A 16,300-nucleotide genomic window follows, 5' to 3' on the forward strand; every position below is an offset into this window, starting at 1 on the left:
CTTCCCTCTGCTTCCCACTTCCGCTATACCATTAGACCTATTTCACTTTATCAATTATACCATTTGAAACTTATTTACCCTTTTAGTTTTTCACACAAGAGAAACTATTCGGTATTTACACGTGTCCTATTTAGGATGTATTCTTCACGTTGTCCTGAGCAGATGTTATCCTGCCATGAGAGTACTGTGATTACAAGCATCCCTACACAGAGCCAGAAAGTATGCAGCTTTCTGTGTGCTTTTCTTTTTCTTCTTTTTTTTTTTTTTTTTTTGGTACCGGGGATTGAACTCGGGTCCTTGTGTTTGCAAGGCAGGCCACCAAACCACTGAGCTAAATCTCCAGCCCTCTGTGTGCTTTTCTTTTTCTTCTTTTTTTTTTTTTTTTTTGGTACCGGGGATTGAACTCGGGTCCTTGTGTTTGCAAGGCAGGCCACCAAACCACTGAGCTAAATCTCCAGCCCTCTGTGTGCTTTTCTTTTTCTTCTTTTTTTTTTTTTTTTTTGGTACCGGGGATTGAACTCGGGTCCTTGTGTTTGCAAGGCAGGCCACCAAACCACTGAGCTAAATCTCCAGCCCTCTGTGTGCTTTTCTTTTTCCCAAAGTAGATCACATCAGCCTCGGGACCATGGGGCACAGTATGGCACCCAATTATTCGTCACATACCCTGGTCTACAACAATTCTATCAACAGTATTTTGTGCCATTTGTGCTGTCTTCTGATTTTTCACTAATTCTAATTAATAATAGGTTAGCCTTCTTTGTGTCATTTAGCAGTTATTTGACCCCTTTTTATGTTTGTCTTTTAAGGTATCTTTGAGTATGTGTTGTCTTTTATCAGGCTTATCTTCCGGTTCTAACACTCTCACTTCACACTGCTCGCTTCTGCTGCTCATGCTTTTGATAGAACTTTTTATCTTCTGGGTGATTCTTTGATAAATGCTCCTTCATGTTGTGTAGCTCAGCCAGCTTTTAGTGTCATCTATATGCTCACTGATGACTTATTACGTTCAATATCTGTTCAGTTACATCTTCTTTGAGATTGGTGAGAACCTTATTAAACTACTTTTGTCTCTTCTTGTATTGTTTGGTACAATTCAATTGTTTGGCATTTTATTACCTCCATTTTGATGCTCCATCAGTCAGCTTTGGGGGAGGTGGTAGTTTTGGGGACATTTTATTGCCTTGTCTTCTGATGTTTCTATTTTACTTTTCCTTGTGTAGAGGTTTGCAGTTCAACTATAATGGGAAAAAGATGTTAGTCTAGAGGTCCCTTTATTTATGTCTGATTTTCAGTGGTTTCCTCTGGGCATAGCTAACTATAGGACTTTACCTCTGTTCCAATACCTGACAACCTTTGTTAATTTGGGAGGGGACGGTGCAGTGTAATCAGCCCAGCACCCAGTTCTGCAGAAGCGAATCACAGTATATTGTCAAAGATGCAAGGACAAACCAGATATTGGTATACTGTAAAAACTAATAGCCACCCGGCAATAGCAATAAAATTTGCACCAGTAGTAAAGTCAAAGACAGGCTGGATATTTCCATGCCATAACAACCAACAGAAGCTATCGTAGTACGACCCTTAACCATAAAAAGTAAGCTATAATTACAATTTAGAAATAAAGACAAACCTAATACTGATGTACAGTAAATAGCTACTAAATGCAACAACTATGCCAAGACTAAAAATAGAAAGGCATTTAGCAATAATAGCATAACCTTAATTAAATATCAAAAGATTAATAAAGCTTAATAGAAATACTGGTCAGGGCCAGGGATTTAACTCAGTAGTTTCACCGCCTGCTTCCCAAGTGCAAGGTTCCCAGTACCAAAAAAAAAAAGAAATACTGGTAAAGGCGGAGTGAATGTAGAATGGGAGAATACAAGAAATAAAACGTGAAAAACAAAGAAGAGATTAGAAGGAGGAGAGAAAAGTGAGACAAATGATCTTTTCTCAGAGTAAGCAAAAGTCCTTAGAATTTTATAAAAGTAAGAGAAGATAAAAGAAAAGGTGAAAGCAAATTAAAGAAAAATAGGAAAAAAAGGAAAAGTACAAGAAGAAAAAAGCCAAAGTCCCAGACAAATCTTTGAAGAAAGAAAAAAAATGACCTATTTTGCTTTCACACTCATATTTTTTGTGTGTGAATGCTGGATTCATCCCTGACTTTCCCACTAGGCATGGTTAGTCAAAGATTTCTTCCATAATGCTGAAGTCACCTTGGAAATTGCAATTTCCACGTTCCTCTACACCCACCAAGCCACAGCTTCCTTCCCCTCATAGCCTGTGTTTGTGAGGTGCCCCTGCTCCAGAGGCCCTTGCGTTCATACACTCCAGGCTTGTTCAAGCTGAGTCTTATCTCTGCTCACACTGGTAATGGGGAAATCAAACAGACCACTGAGTTCTCTGCTGGATACATGTAACAGTGAAGGTCAAAGTAGACCACTGAACTTAATGCTAGCACTTTTAGATGCTTCCCCTCTGAAAGCCACACACAACTCACCTACCTTCCAGAGGATAGGACCCCAGTGAACTTCCTGGCGTGAGGGGTCAAGGGATCTATGTTTACTTTGGGCCCTGTCCATGACTGTCTCTTGTAACATCTCCCCACACAGTCACTGTCATAGCACAACAAAAACTCTACAGTGTAGTTGTTCTTTGCCTCAGCTTTAAATAATTAACCCCTTCCCAATATGGCTCCTGATTCACCCTCTCAAGTCAGTGCTGAACTGGATTTCTTCCCCAACTCTAGCCCGCAATGCAGAACAAGTCTCCTATTTTAGAGTAAAACCTCACAGTGTGAGGCAGTTCACAACAGCAGTGGGATTTCTCTGGGGCCCCGTCCTTTGTTTCTCCCTGGAGCTGCTGACCTTCTCTGGTCTTACCTTGTGTCAGCAGAGACAAGTCCCCATCCCTGGGAGTGGGTGAGCTTTTCAGACTTCATCTTTTTCTTTGGGTTGTGCTTCATTTCTCCACCTTCTCTATAGTTTTAGTTTTCTTATTATCTTCCCACCAATTCTCAGATACACACTTCTTTATTTTTTCCCTCTTTTCTAAGTTGATATTTTCCAGATATTTCAATTCCAGGATCTAGAGAGAATGTATTTTGCTACTGGTATCTACTCTGCTATTTTTTAAAGCTTTACTCAATTTTCTTTTCAACTCCCCAGGCATTTGTTTTATGAGACTCTCAGATTTGCTGTGCTCCATGTCTTTCCTAAAGTATTCTCTTCAACACGCTCTAAACAGATTTTCTCCATCACTAATCTGCATGAACTTCTTTTTTTCAAAGATGACCAATCTTTGGACCCAATCCAATAGCTAGATTTCAGCCCTCATTTGAGTTGACCTAATGAAGCACTTAATGCAAATGACCACTCTTTCTTTTTCAATATATCTCACTCACCACTTTATTTTTGTTTCTTTTGATGCACACTGGTTGTTCCTCCTTTGTATCTTTGGCTGGTCCATTCTTTCGACCATCCTCTTTTCTCTACACATTCACTATCTTTATTAGTACAGTCTATATGAGAACAATCTGAATTTATTCCTGCAGACCACGATTCTCTCTCTTAAATTCCATATTTATACGTATATGTTCTTGCCAAAAACCCACAAAGAAGTCTGGTATTTACCAAAAAAACAGTAAGTCAAAAACTAGTATTTGCTACCCCCTGAAGCCTTCCATGTGTTAATTAATTGCAATTTCATTTAAGCCAAACATTCTATCACCCTTCTGACTCCTTATTTTACTTATAACTTGTAAGATATACTTTAAAGACATCCCTATGACTCTGCCTTCAAAATATCTAAAATCCATCTGTCATTTCCACCATCTTCCTGATTTCACCCATCACCATCTCACTTATATTCTTCAACAGCCTTCTTACTGGCCCAAGTGCTTCTCATTTTATATCCCTTGGTCCATTCTTAATACATCAGCCAGACAGATTATAAGATTTCTGTGTACCAAGGCTCGTAAAACTCTTCAGACCTCCTAAGACAAAAGCAAAGTTCTTCAGGAGCTCATAAGACCACCTATGATACAGCCCCCATTACTTCCATAACTCTTTACTCACCTCTTGTGCTTTTTACCAAACTTCCTTGGTATCCTGGAATACCTCAGGCAGGAACCCATAAGAAACATTGCCCTAGCTATTGATTTATCCCACAATTTTGTGTTTAGTTTATTTTCTGTTACTATCATGAAATATCAGAAAGAAAAGGTGTTTATTTAGCTTACAGTTGTAGAAATTGAAGGACACTGCATTTGTCTTGGCTCATCTCTGGCGAAAGTTCACAGGAGATGACACCACGGTGGTAACACGTGAGGAGGTGGTCATCTGGAAAGATAGGAAATGAGAAAGTAGATCTTTCTTTTATGACAACTTTTTTAATGAAAACTAATTCATAGTTCCACAAAAGTTACCTTACACTCCTCTGAGGACGGCGACCATCAACAAATAAACTCCTTCCAGGCCCCACTGTCAACGTTCCCCTCACCTCTCAGCATCACCACCCTGGAAACAAGCTTCCAACACCCGAGCCTTAGGAGGATACTGTTATAGTTTGGATTTGGAATTTCTCCCCAAAGCATCGTTATGCTCAGTTGTGGAGGGTGACTGGACCATAGGGACTGTACTCATCAGCGGGTTTATCCATTGATGAGTTCAGTAACTGAATGTGTTGCTGAAAGGTGGGGCCTGGTTGGAAGACGCAATTCACTGGGGCATGACCCAGAAGGGCCTGTCATCCTCTGCAGCCCCTCTCTTCTCTGACACCTGGCCACTATGCTGTGAGCAGCTATCCTCCACCATTCCTCTTCTGCTTGTACCAGCCAACTCTGGGTGAAACCTGTGAAACTGTGAGCCAAACTAAGCCTGTCTTCCTTTAAGTTGTAGATGTTGGGTATTTCATCCCAGCAATGAGGAAGTGACTAAGACAAATATCCGAACCATAGAACCATAGAAAATCTTCTTTTAACGCCTTCAAGTATTGCTTCCTATGTCTTTTGTCATATGTTCTGAATACCCTATTTAAACTGAAATGTATTGCCTTTGCCACAGGACTTCTGCCATTCTGATCTCTACAAATGATTTAGTTTTCCATTTTCCCTCAGAATTGAATATCATTTTACATACTACATAAATTATTTACATAATATTTTATGTGATAGAATGTAAGCTTCATTTTCTCAGTGATACTTAGAAGAATGTCTGGCATAAAAGGGAATATCTTGATGGAATGAAATTAATCAACTGTACTGTTAATTAACAAAGCAAGAACTACATAATTACAAATAACATGGATAAATAATATCATAATGGTATCAAATCTCCCAAATTAACAAAATCTATATGCAAATAATTGATCGTGAATTATAAACTCCAAAATTAAATCAAGAATAACTAAATAATTATAAGGAAGAAAAATAAGTTTGGGAGTGGTATTGCTACTAAGCTGAACAAATAGATCAACGGAATAAAATAAAGGAAATATATAACAATTTTAAATACTATAGTGATGGTCACTGATCATTTGAGAGATGCAGAAGAAAACAACACTGGGATTCCACCTCACCCACAAAGAATGGATGCTATCAAGAAATCAAGCGACAACAAATGTTGGCGGGGTTGTGGGGAGAAAGGAACCCTCCTCCATTGTTGGTGGGAGTGCAGACTGGTACAACCACTATGGAGATACCTTAAAGAACTAGGTTTAGAGGTTCCACTTGACCCAGCCATCCCTCTGCTGGGTATCTTTCCAAAAGAATTAAAAGAATCATACCAGAGTGATATATGTGCACCTATGTTTATAGCGGCACATTTTGTAATAGCTAAAACTTGGAAACAGCCCATTTGCCTATCAGTTGGAAACTGGATAAAGAAGATGTGTAGAATGGAATACTACTCTGCCATAAAAATGAGAAATTAGATTCACTCATTGGAAAGTGGATACATATTAAGGATATACTCCTAAGTGAAATAAATAAGTCACACATGTGTAAATACCGAATAGTTTCTCTGGTGTGAAAAACTATAATAGTACACAAGATCCTAATGAGATAATTAACAATGTGAAATAGGAAGAAAAGGGCTAAAGGAATAGGGAAATTGGGAAGGGTAGGGGAAGAGGAATAAGGGAAAAGAAAAAATGTGAGAAAATGAAAAGATGGAAATAAAGTGTTTGTAAATGGGGAGGGGAGGAGGGGTGAAGGGAGGACAGGGACAAGGGAAAAAAAATGAGAACCAAGACCTGTCATGTAGAGGTACAAGATCCTAACAATGAATGTAACTGTACTGTATCCCTAAAATGTACCAATAAACTCAATTAAAAAGAAAAATAAATAAATAAATATTATAGTGGTGTTATTTCTCATCACTATTAAAGAAATTAGAAATTCATGTCATATAAAAATATAAAGATATTCCCCTGTAATTTTATATTGCATAAAGGTCCAAACATAAAACAAACCTAAGGCATTTAGAAAAAAATAGGAGACTATTCTTATGATGGGAATATACAAAAACATTTCTTAGACAAATCACAAAAGACAGGATTGATAAACATGACTCCATTTGACAAAATATATTTTTAAAAAGAATTTTGTCTACATAGAGACTATTCATAAAATTTTGGATAAAATTCATAATACATGTGTATTCATAATATATGTGCTAAAATCTCACAAATCTATAAAAAATGAAATTTCCCAAAGAAAAACATGAGAATGAATATTAAAGAAGAATAAATGACCAATACAAATGCACAAAGATGAAAATTATAAAGACATGACTTTTACAACCATCAAACAAATAAATATTAAGAATTCTGAAAAGAATGTAAGACGGGAGAAGAGTTGATCAGTGCTATTGTAAAGAACAATCTAAAACATCTACAAAGTGAAATATCTAGAGAGTGAAAAGTACACATCTCTTGATTCAGTGTGTCCACCAAGCACATCCTCCGGAGAATTCACTACTTCTGCGTCCAAGGAAATGGAGACAGGTCTCCTTTGTGGGACTGCTACAAGTAGCACTTGATGACAGAACAGGAATTTGTTGCTGAAGAAGATAAATTCATATGTTGAGATATTTAACCTAAGCCATTTTAAGATGTGATGGAAAACACGGTGCATAATTACAATAGATTTTACAAGATGAGAGGTAGCAAGAAATTATGAAGTCAAGGATGTTAAAAAGACTGGCAATGAGACTAAAGGCAGAAGGCTGAAGGGAGCTAAAAACTACACCAAAGTTATTATATTTACTGAGAAATTCAGAGTTTTTCTGACGAAAGGAGGGTATTGAAGAGGATCCCATAAAGAGGAGACTTGTAATTCAAAGTCCAATTTTGTTTCCAAAACAGAGCTAAAGAAATTGCCTTGTGAGTCAGAGGACAAGAGAAAAGATCATCAACAGAGAAATTACAAAGAAAAATGGAATGACATGGAATAAATTAAATTTAAATTAATGGAGAAAAAAGAATTTTTTCCATATGACTAATTTGTAAGTATTTACTCTATGTTTCTGTACTGTCTAGAATGGCATTTTCAGAATTTATTAATTTTTTTGTTAGAACTCTTGATGACATCAAGAATGAGTATCAGAACAAACACAAAGCCTGGCAGTCAACAGCATGTGCAGCCTTTTCATTCCTACATATATTCCAAATAGCAAGATGTAACTTGATTGATCACTTTTAATTGAATTTGAAAATGATATAAAACAAGCTGAAATTCATGACGAGTAATCGAAACTCATTTATTCTTCAATTTTAAATTCACTATCTTTTTCAGATATCAGATTTGGAAAAAAGTACATTAAGTATCAACTTAGCCTGGAAGGCTGGTAAGAAAGAAAAGAAAGAACAAAAGGAAAAGTGGAAAAGAAGAAAGAAGGAGGAGTGTCAATAATTTTATTAATAATTTAGTTACACACTGAGGTCACCACATAAAAGCACCAATTTTATATGCAAATAATTGATCGTGAATTATAAACTCCAAAATTAAATCAAGAATAACTAAATAATTATAAGGAAGAAAAATAAGTTTGGGAGTGGTATTGCTACTAAGCTGAACAAATAGATCAACGGAATAAAATAAAGGAAATATATAACAATTTTAAATACTATAGTGATGGTCACTGATCATTTGAGAGATGCAGAAGAAAACAACACTGGGATTCCACCTCACCCACAAAGAATGGATGCTATCAAGAAATCAAGCGACAACAAATGTTGGCGGGGTTGTGGGGAGAAAGGAACCCTCCTCCATTGTTGGTGGGAGTGCAGACTGGTACAACCACTATGGAGATACCTTAAAGAACTAGGTTTAGAGGTTCCACTTGACCCAGCCATCCCTCTGCTGGGTATCTTTCCAAAAGAATTAAAAGAATCATACCAGAGTGATATATGTGCACCTATGTTTATAGCGGCACATTTTGTAATAGCTAAAACTTGGAAACAGCCCATTTGCCTATCAGTTGGAAACTGGATAAAGAAGATGTGTAGAATGGAATACTACTCTGCCATAAAAATGAGAAATTAGATTCACTCATTGGAAAGTGGATACATATTAAGGATATACTCCTAAGTGAAATAAATAAGTCACACATGTGTAAATACCGAATAGTTTCTCTGGTGTGAAAAACTATAATAGTACACAAGATCCTAATGAGATAATTAACAATGTGAAATAGGAAGAAAAGGGCTAAAGGAATAGGGAAATTGGGAAGGGTAGGGGAAGAGGAATAAGGGAAAAGAAAAAATGTGAGAAAATGAAAAGATGGAAATAAAGTGTTTGTAAATGGGGAGGGGAGGAGGGGTGAAGGGAGGACAGGGACAAGGGAAAAAAAATGAGAACCAAGACCTGTCATGTAGAGGTACAAGATCCTAACAATGAATGTAACTGTACTGTATCCCTAAAATGTACCAATAAACTCAATTAAAAAGAAAAATAAATAAATAAATATTATAGTGGTGTTATTTCTCATCACTATTAAAGAAATTAGAAATTCATGTCATATAAAAATATAAAGATATTCCCCTGTAATTTTATATTGCATAAAGGTCCAAACATAAAACAAACCTAAGGCATTTAGAAAAAAATAGGAGACTATTCTTATGATGGGAATATACAAAAACATTTCTTAGACAAATCACAAAAGACAGGATTGATAAACATGACTCCATTTGACAAAATATATTTTTAAAAAGAATTTTGTCTACATAGAGACTATTCATAAAATTTTGGATAAAATTCATAATACATGTGTATTCATAATATATGTGCTAAAATCTCACAAATCTATAAAAAATGAAATTTCCCAAAGAAAAACATGAGAATGAATATTAAAGAAGAATAAATGACCAATACAAATGCACAAAGATGAAAATTATAAAGACATGACTTTTACAACCATCAAACAAATAAATATTAAGAATTCTGAAAAGAATGTAAGACGGGAGAAGAGTTGATCAGTGCTATTGTAAAGAACAATCTAAAACATCTACAAAGTGAAATATCTAGAGAGTGAAAAGTACACATCTCTTGATTCAGTGTGTCCACCAAGCACATCCTCCGGAGAATTCACTACTTCTGCGTCCAAGGAAATGGAGACAGGTCTCCTTTGTGGGACTGCTACAAGTAGCACTTGATGACAGAACAGGAATTTGTTGCTGAAGAAGATAAATTCATATGTTGAGATATTTAACCTAAGCCATTTTAAGATGTGATGGAAAACACGGTGCATAATTACAATAGATTTTACAAGATGAGAGGTAGCAAGAAATTATGAAGTCAAGGATGTTAAAAAGACTGGCAATGAGACTAAAGGCAGAAGGCTGAAGGGAGCTAAAAACTACACCAAAGTTATTATATTTACTGAGAAATTCAGAGTTTTTCTGACGAAAGGAGGGTATTGAAGAGGATCCCATAAAGAGGAGACTTGTAATTCAAAGTCCAATTTTGTTTCCAAAACAGAGCTAAAGAAATTGCCTTGTGAGTCAGAGGACAAGAGAAAAGATCATCAACAGAGAAATTACAAAGAAAAATGGAATGACATGGAATAAATTAAATTTAAATTAATGGAGAAAAAAGAATTTTTTCCATATGACTAATTTGTAAGTATTTACTCTATGTTTCTGTACTGTCTAGAATGGCATTTTCAGAATTTATTAATTTTTTTGTTAGAACTCTTGATGACATCAAGAATGAGTATCAGAACAAACACAAAGCCTGGCAGTCAACAGCATGTGCAGCCTTTTCATTCCTACATATATTCCAAATAGCAAGATGTAACTTGATTGATCACTTTTAATTGAATTTGAAAATGATATAAAACAAGCTGAAATTCATGACGAGTAATCGAAACTCATTTATTCTTCAATTTTAAATTCACTATCTTTTTCAGATATCAGATTTGGAAAAAAGTACATTAAGTATCAACTTAGCCTGGAAGGCTGGTAAGAAAGAAAAGAAAGAACAAAAGGAAAAGTGGAAAAGAAGAAAGAAGGAGGAGTGTCAATAATTTTATTAATAATTTAGTTACACACTGAGGTCACCACATAAAAGCACCAATTTTCAAATGAAGTGATATTAAAATGGTACCATTAATTTCTAAAGGGTCATTCTAAAAACAGGAATAAGAAATGCATTAAGGAGAAAAGCGTGCAAGGCTTGGTCTGTAACACCTTGTGGCCTTCTACTCCCCATTCAGGCCCTGGGTCGTCTGGACTGTCACATCCTGAAAAGGACCTTTCTTCTCTCTTATCTCTAGGTGAACAGAAATTCGCTATAAATCATCACAGGTGATATTATTGAAAGAACAAAAATATCCTAAAGTTGATTTATCTTGACAGTTGCACCACTTAAAGAAAGTCAAAATCCTTGTTTGTGTATCTGAAATATATCAGTTTTACAATATATAATATAGGCCCCAATAAACTTATTTTTAAAATATAATTGACTAGTCGAAATAAAATAATAATAATAATAATAATATATTCTAAAATTTAGAACAGATATAGAAGGAAAATTAACTGTAATAGTTCAAATTATAGGAAAAGTAAAATTACACTATCACATCTTTATATTGTATAAGATGTGATATAATACTGCATAATAGTAGACTGTGACAAGTTAAATGTCAGTACTATAACACTATGACAACCACTAAAAGCCAAACAAAATGTTGTAGACAATAAAATAACAGTTAAGTTAAAAATTATTTTTAAAATAGCTAATTCTAAAAGAGGCAGGAAAAATGAATACGAAGAAACAAAGAATAAAGGAGGTGTATGAAAAAGAAATAACAAATGGTAGTTTTAAACACTATTAACATGATAGTCATTTTAAATATGAAGGCTCTAAATAACCCAGTTTAAAGACTAGAATGCTAGAATGCCAGATGTATAAAATAACATTGTATGCTGCCTATACAAGAATCTACTTAAAAATCTAAGCAAACAAATAGCTTAACATTTAAAAGACTGAAAATATGTATCAAGCCTGTAAGAGTAATTTTAACTTCAAAATAAATTTTAAAAACCTACAGTATACCTATTAATATCAGAAAAATAATTTCCAAGTAGATAAAATTTCCAAGAAAAATTAGGATAACTTCAGCATAGAGGCCAATTCATCAAGAGAATATAACAATCCTAAGTGTATACACGTTTCATAATAGATCTCCAAAATATAATTTTAAAATATGCAATACACTATGTGACACAATTAAGAAGATAAGGACAAACAACAATTATAGTAAATTAGTTAAATGGCCTTCTTTTAATAGTTGATGGGACAAATGCATTATCTGAGCACAATGAAATTACATTAGAAATCACTAACAGACAACTAAAAAAATCTCTAAATATTTGGAAAATAAATAATATACTTCTAAATAGCCTATGTGTCAAAGAATTAAGAAAAGAAAACTTGAGTGAAAAGGATCTGTGGGATTAAAGTAGTGTTTAAATGGAAATATATAGCACTAAACACACTAAGAAAATAAAGATCTAAAAATCAATGATCTAACCTGACACCTACAGACACATTTAAAAAAAAAGAAAATCAAACCTAAAATCAGCAGAAATAAGGAAATAATTAAGATAATTGCAAGAATTATATAATTACATATTAAATTAATTATACCATATATAATTACATATAACTATGATAATTATATATTTTGCTAATTATGTAGCTATAACTCACAGCAAAAATTCATCGATCTAGTAAAACTCGTTCATTGTTTATAAAGAAAAGTCAAAGAAAATTAAAAAATTCTTGTTTCTATGTGATCGATAATATTGATAAATTACTAGCAGATTTTTTGGAAAATATCTGATGGAAAAACTACAAAATATCAGTAACAGAAATAAAATTAGAATCACAATCATAGAGTCCAAATCAAAACTTTTAAGTAATTTAATTTTTATTTTAAAACTTCCAAAAATAGAAAGCCAGGTCCATAATCTTTCATCCCCAACTTCCACCAAAAGCGTAAGTAAATAATACCACTTCTGTACAAACTCTTCCATAATTTTAAGGGAAAATAATACTTTTCAGGTCATTTACAAAGGAGAAAAGTAGCTGATTACTTAAATCAATTGGTTTCCTGTTAATAGAACAGAATACATGAGGCAACTGACTTACAGACAATGGTTATTTGGCTCACAGTTTGAGAGGTTCTGGTCCAATTTTCAATGGCTCCAGGAAATGAACTACTGGCTAAGGTGGCACAACTTGATAGAAGTACACAGAGAGAAAATGTTTTCATTATGAACCAGGAAGCAGAAAGAGTAAAGGCAGACACTGGGGTCCCACAATTCACATCCTCCCTTACCTAAGGACTTACCACTAGGTCCAATCTCTGAAAAGTCCCGCCTTCTCCCAACAGTGCCATCCTGGGAACCAATCCTTTAATACATAGCTATTTATGGGACATACGACATCCAAATTATAGTATTCAGCCTTTCACTTTCCACATGAGATCATGTTGTTCTCAAACACAAAATGCATTCATTCCTTCTCCAAAAGTTACTTAAATTCTCAGTCTTTGGCTCAATTTCCCAGTCTACAGTCTTCTCTGAGCCTTCAACTATAAATATCAAAAAGAAAGTTATATATTGTCAAGATAATGGCAAGACAGGCAACATTTCTATTCTGAAAGGGAGGAGTATGAAAATAGTAAGAAGGGATTGGCCCAAAGCAAGATGGGAACCCAGTAGGACGAATGTGTTCTAAAGGTCCAGACAGTCCGCAAAAGATGTATCAATGGCAAAGAAGCATATTAAAAAATTCTCAAGCTCAACAACTATTAGGGAAGTGCAAATTGAATCCAAAACATGTGTATTTGAATGTTAAAATTAATAAACCAAAACAGCCAAAAAACCAGGCTATATTAAGTGTTGACAGAGATGTATTTACAGCAACTGGAACTCTGCACTGCTGGTAGAAATATAATAATAATGATAATTTACCCGTTGGGGAACAATTTGCCTGTTTCTGATAAAACTAATATATCATGTGACCAGCAATCTTTTCCCTAGAAAAATGAAAGCATACATTCACACAATCTTCCCATTAATATTCAAACAACATTGCTTATAATCACTAAAACTTGAAAACAATCAAATTTCCTCCATGTGAAGAATGAATAAACAAATTGTGTCCATCCATACAATGAAATACCATTCAACAAAAACAAGAAAAGCAGCCAATTACTGATATACATAACACTGTGGATGAATCTCAAGTGAGTAAACTAAGTGAAAGCAAACAGACTTCAGGCTTGGGTCACATTGTGTGATTCCATTTATACGATGCTCTGGAAAGGGCAAAGCTGTACAGACAGGCATCAAATCCATTGTCAGAGGCCAGGGTTAGGATAGAGGGTGATTATAAATGAAAATGTGGGAAACTTTGAAGTCTGGTAACTGTTTCATATCTTGATTTTGCTGGTAGCTAGATGACTATATATGTCTCTCCTCCATTACAAAATTATACTCTTAAAAAAGGCAAAATGTTACATTTGACAAAATAAGAGAAAAAATTTCACATGTGAATATAGTGATTTTTATGGAAATAAACACTGATAAACCAAATGAAATGGTATAAAATGATATACTTGAAGTAATTGTGTGAGAAATTATTTTGTTTCCAAAGAGTAAGATCCCCACCTCAACAGACAACTAAACAAAGCTGATTCTCAATGTTTGCAGATTCTGTATTTGTGCATTTGCTTAATTACAAAGATCTATTTGTAAGGCTCAAAATCAATGATCTTGACACTTTGCCATCTGTGGATGAGCAGTGATAAAAAACTGAACTACCCAACGTGTACCAATCCAGCAAAATTGAACAAGTCAGTTCTGTGTTTTGGTTTCAGTTGTTACAGTGTAAACAAGTGCCCTTCTCTTGTTCTAGTTAGTGACACAATTTTCACCATTTTATGCTTTTTTTGTTGGTGGTTTAGCCATCTAAACAGTTTGCAAAGCATAATGCAAACGTGCTGTCTCATGCTACTAAATGCAAGATAACTGAGGTATATCTTCTGTTACAATTTACTTATAACCAATTTAATGAGCATCCCTACCTGTAAGTCAATTCTTAAATAAAGATTTAATATGCACATTACATTCAGTAAAATCAATTACTACAACCTTTCTGTCTTAAAACTCAAAATAGCCTTTATTCAATGTATTTTGAATTTGAACTTCTTTTGAGATTATTGTGTATAGCTGTAGAAATAATATAAAGTTAATAAGTATTTTATAGATAACTGAATGCTTTTGCAGGAGAGAATTTAATAACTGGAATTATTAAAATGCATTTTTTAAACTAATTCTTACAACCACCTTGTGAAGCAGAAAATACTATTTTCCTTGTTTTATACAGATGATGTATCTGGATTCAGTGTGGTTACACTGATGCTTTCAAGGTTAAAGAAGCCAGTGCCTGAGGAATAGCACTGACTTCCAGGGAGTTGACTTCAAAGCACTTGCTTTTGACCATGGCAAGATTGTCACATTGACACCGTTTTTCTTTTTCTTTTCATTTTTGGTAAACGGTTATTTAAAAAATAGTCCAGAATGTCATTGTTAAACATCTTATTCGTTACCATTCACACTGTCTTTATAACAAATTTAGTTGGGGAAAAAGTACATATCTGAGTTTTTCCTATAATATAATTATGTGAGAAATTATAACATTTATTCTGCTTATTACTTCATTGAGGAGCATTCCTATGTGTTGTATTTGCAATAATTAAACTCCCATTCTTCTTGAATAAAATTTTACAAAGTACATTTTTTCATGGGCATGGAAGTAGAGAAAGAAATTATTTCCTTATGTATAACCATCAAAATATTTAACATGTTTTCCACTTCACACAAGAAATGAATACCAAGTGTTTGTGCCCAAATTCCTTTTCATTACATATTTTATTAGCTTTGAAAGAAAAAAAATGACCAAGAAGTCCAGAAAATACCCGGTTTGAAGTTGCTGATGCTACTATGAACACCTTCCATAGACTCTCTCCTTCTCAATCACATGCCAGCCTCTTCTGAGTTATGCAGAAACAAACACAAAAAGAGAAGCAATATACTTTTGTTTTTTGGGGATGTACATGATTATTTTGAGAGATTCAAGTTTGGAAATGGTAACACTGTGAAATTAAAGTGACTTTGGGAAGTCCAGCTAGCACTAGAGTAACTGAAAGTTATTTTTCTGAGCTTACCCTTCCATGGCCAATGTCAATCCAAATCCACAAACACACTGCCTTGGTGAGATGAAGATACCTTACACTTGATTATTTCTACACATGAATCTATCATGAATTTCTGAATTCTCTTTTTTCATCTTAAGCCTAGAACTGTTCACTAAAGCTATCTAAATATTAACCACAAATATATAATAAAAAGAGGTAATAAGACCTAACTCATAACACTAAAACCATAAAGAGAAGTCTTGGTCACTATCTGCTATTATTTGCCTAATTCTTTCAGGTACAATATATCATGAGAATGTAGTACCTTGGAGATACAAAATAAAAATAAGTAACCAGAACTCACATAGATTTAAAATGATTTGAAGAAATGTATCACAGATGAAAGAAAAGCTGTTCTGCTGAGGAAAAAATAATGCTACATACATAAGAGCAGTGAAAGTCACAGTACTTTCCTAAACAATTATGATGGGAGACTAGAGCATATTTTCATTTCAAAGTCCCAGTGTATCTCACAAAGTTTTTGCAAACAAAACTTGAAACACTTTTTATTTTAAAATCTTATGAGAAAT

General features: G+C 34.3%; 1 long non-coding RNA gene across 1 annotated transcript in view; it reads right to left on the minus strand.

Moving 5' to 3' along the window:
- Nucleotides 1-1,148: 1,148 nt before the first annotated feature.
- The window catches only part of LOC104869993, an 86,939-nt gene continuing 71,787 nt past the window's right edge, over nucleotides 1,149-16,300 (minus strand). The window contains exons 2-3 of the long non-coding RNA XR_782428.1: nucleotides 4,241-4,340; nucleotides 1,149-1,235 (exon numbers count right to left, since the gene is read on the minus strand). This is a non-coding gene — a long non-coding RNA (uncharacterized LOC104869993). The remainder of the gene's footprint in view (nucleotides 1,236-4,240; nucleotides 4,341-16,300) is intronic.

Source organism: Fukomys damarensis, unplaced genomic scaffold (assembly GCF_012274545.1).
Source record: "Fukomys damarensis isolate Sample0158 unplaced genomic scaffold, DMR_v1.0_HiC HiC_scaffold_11, whole genome shotgun sequence".
In the NCBI taxonomy this organism is placed as follows: Eukaryota; Metazoa; Chordata; class Mammalia; order Rodentia; family Bathyergidae; genus Fukomys; species Fukomys damarensis.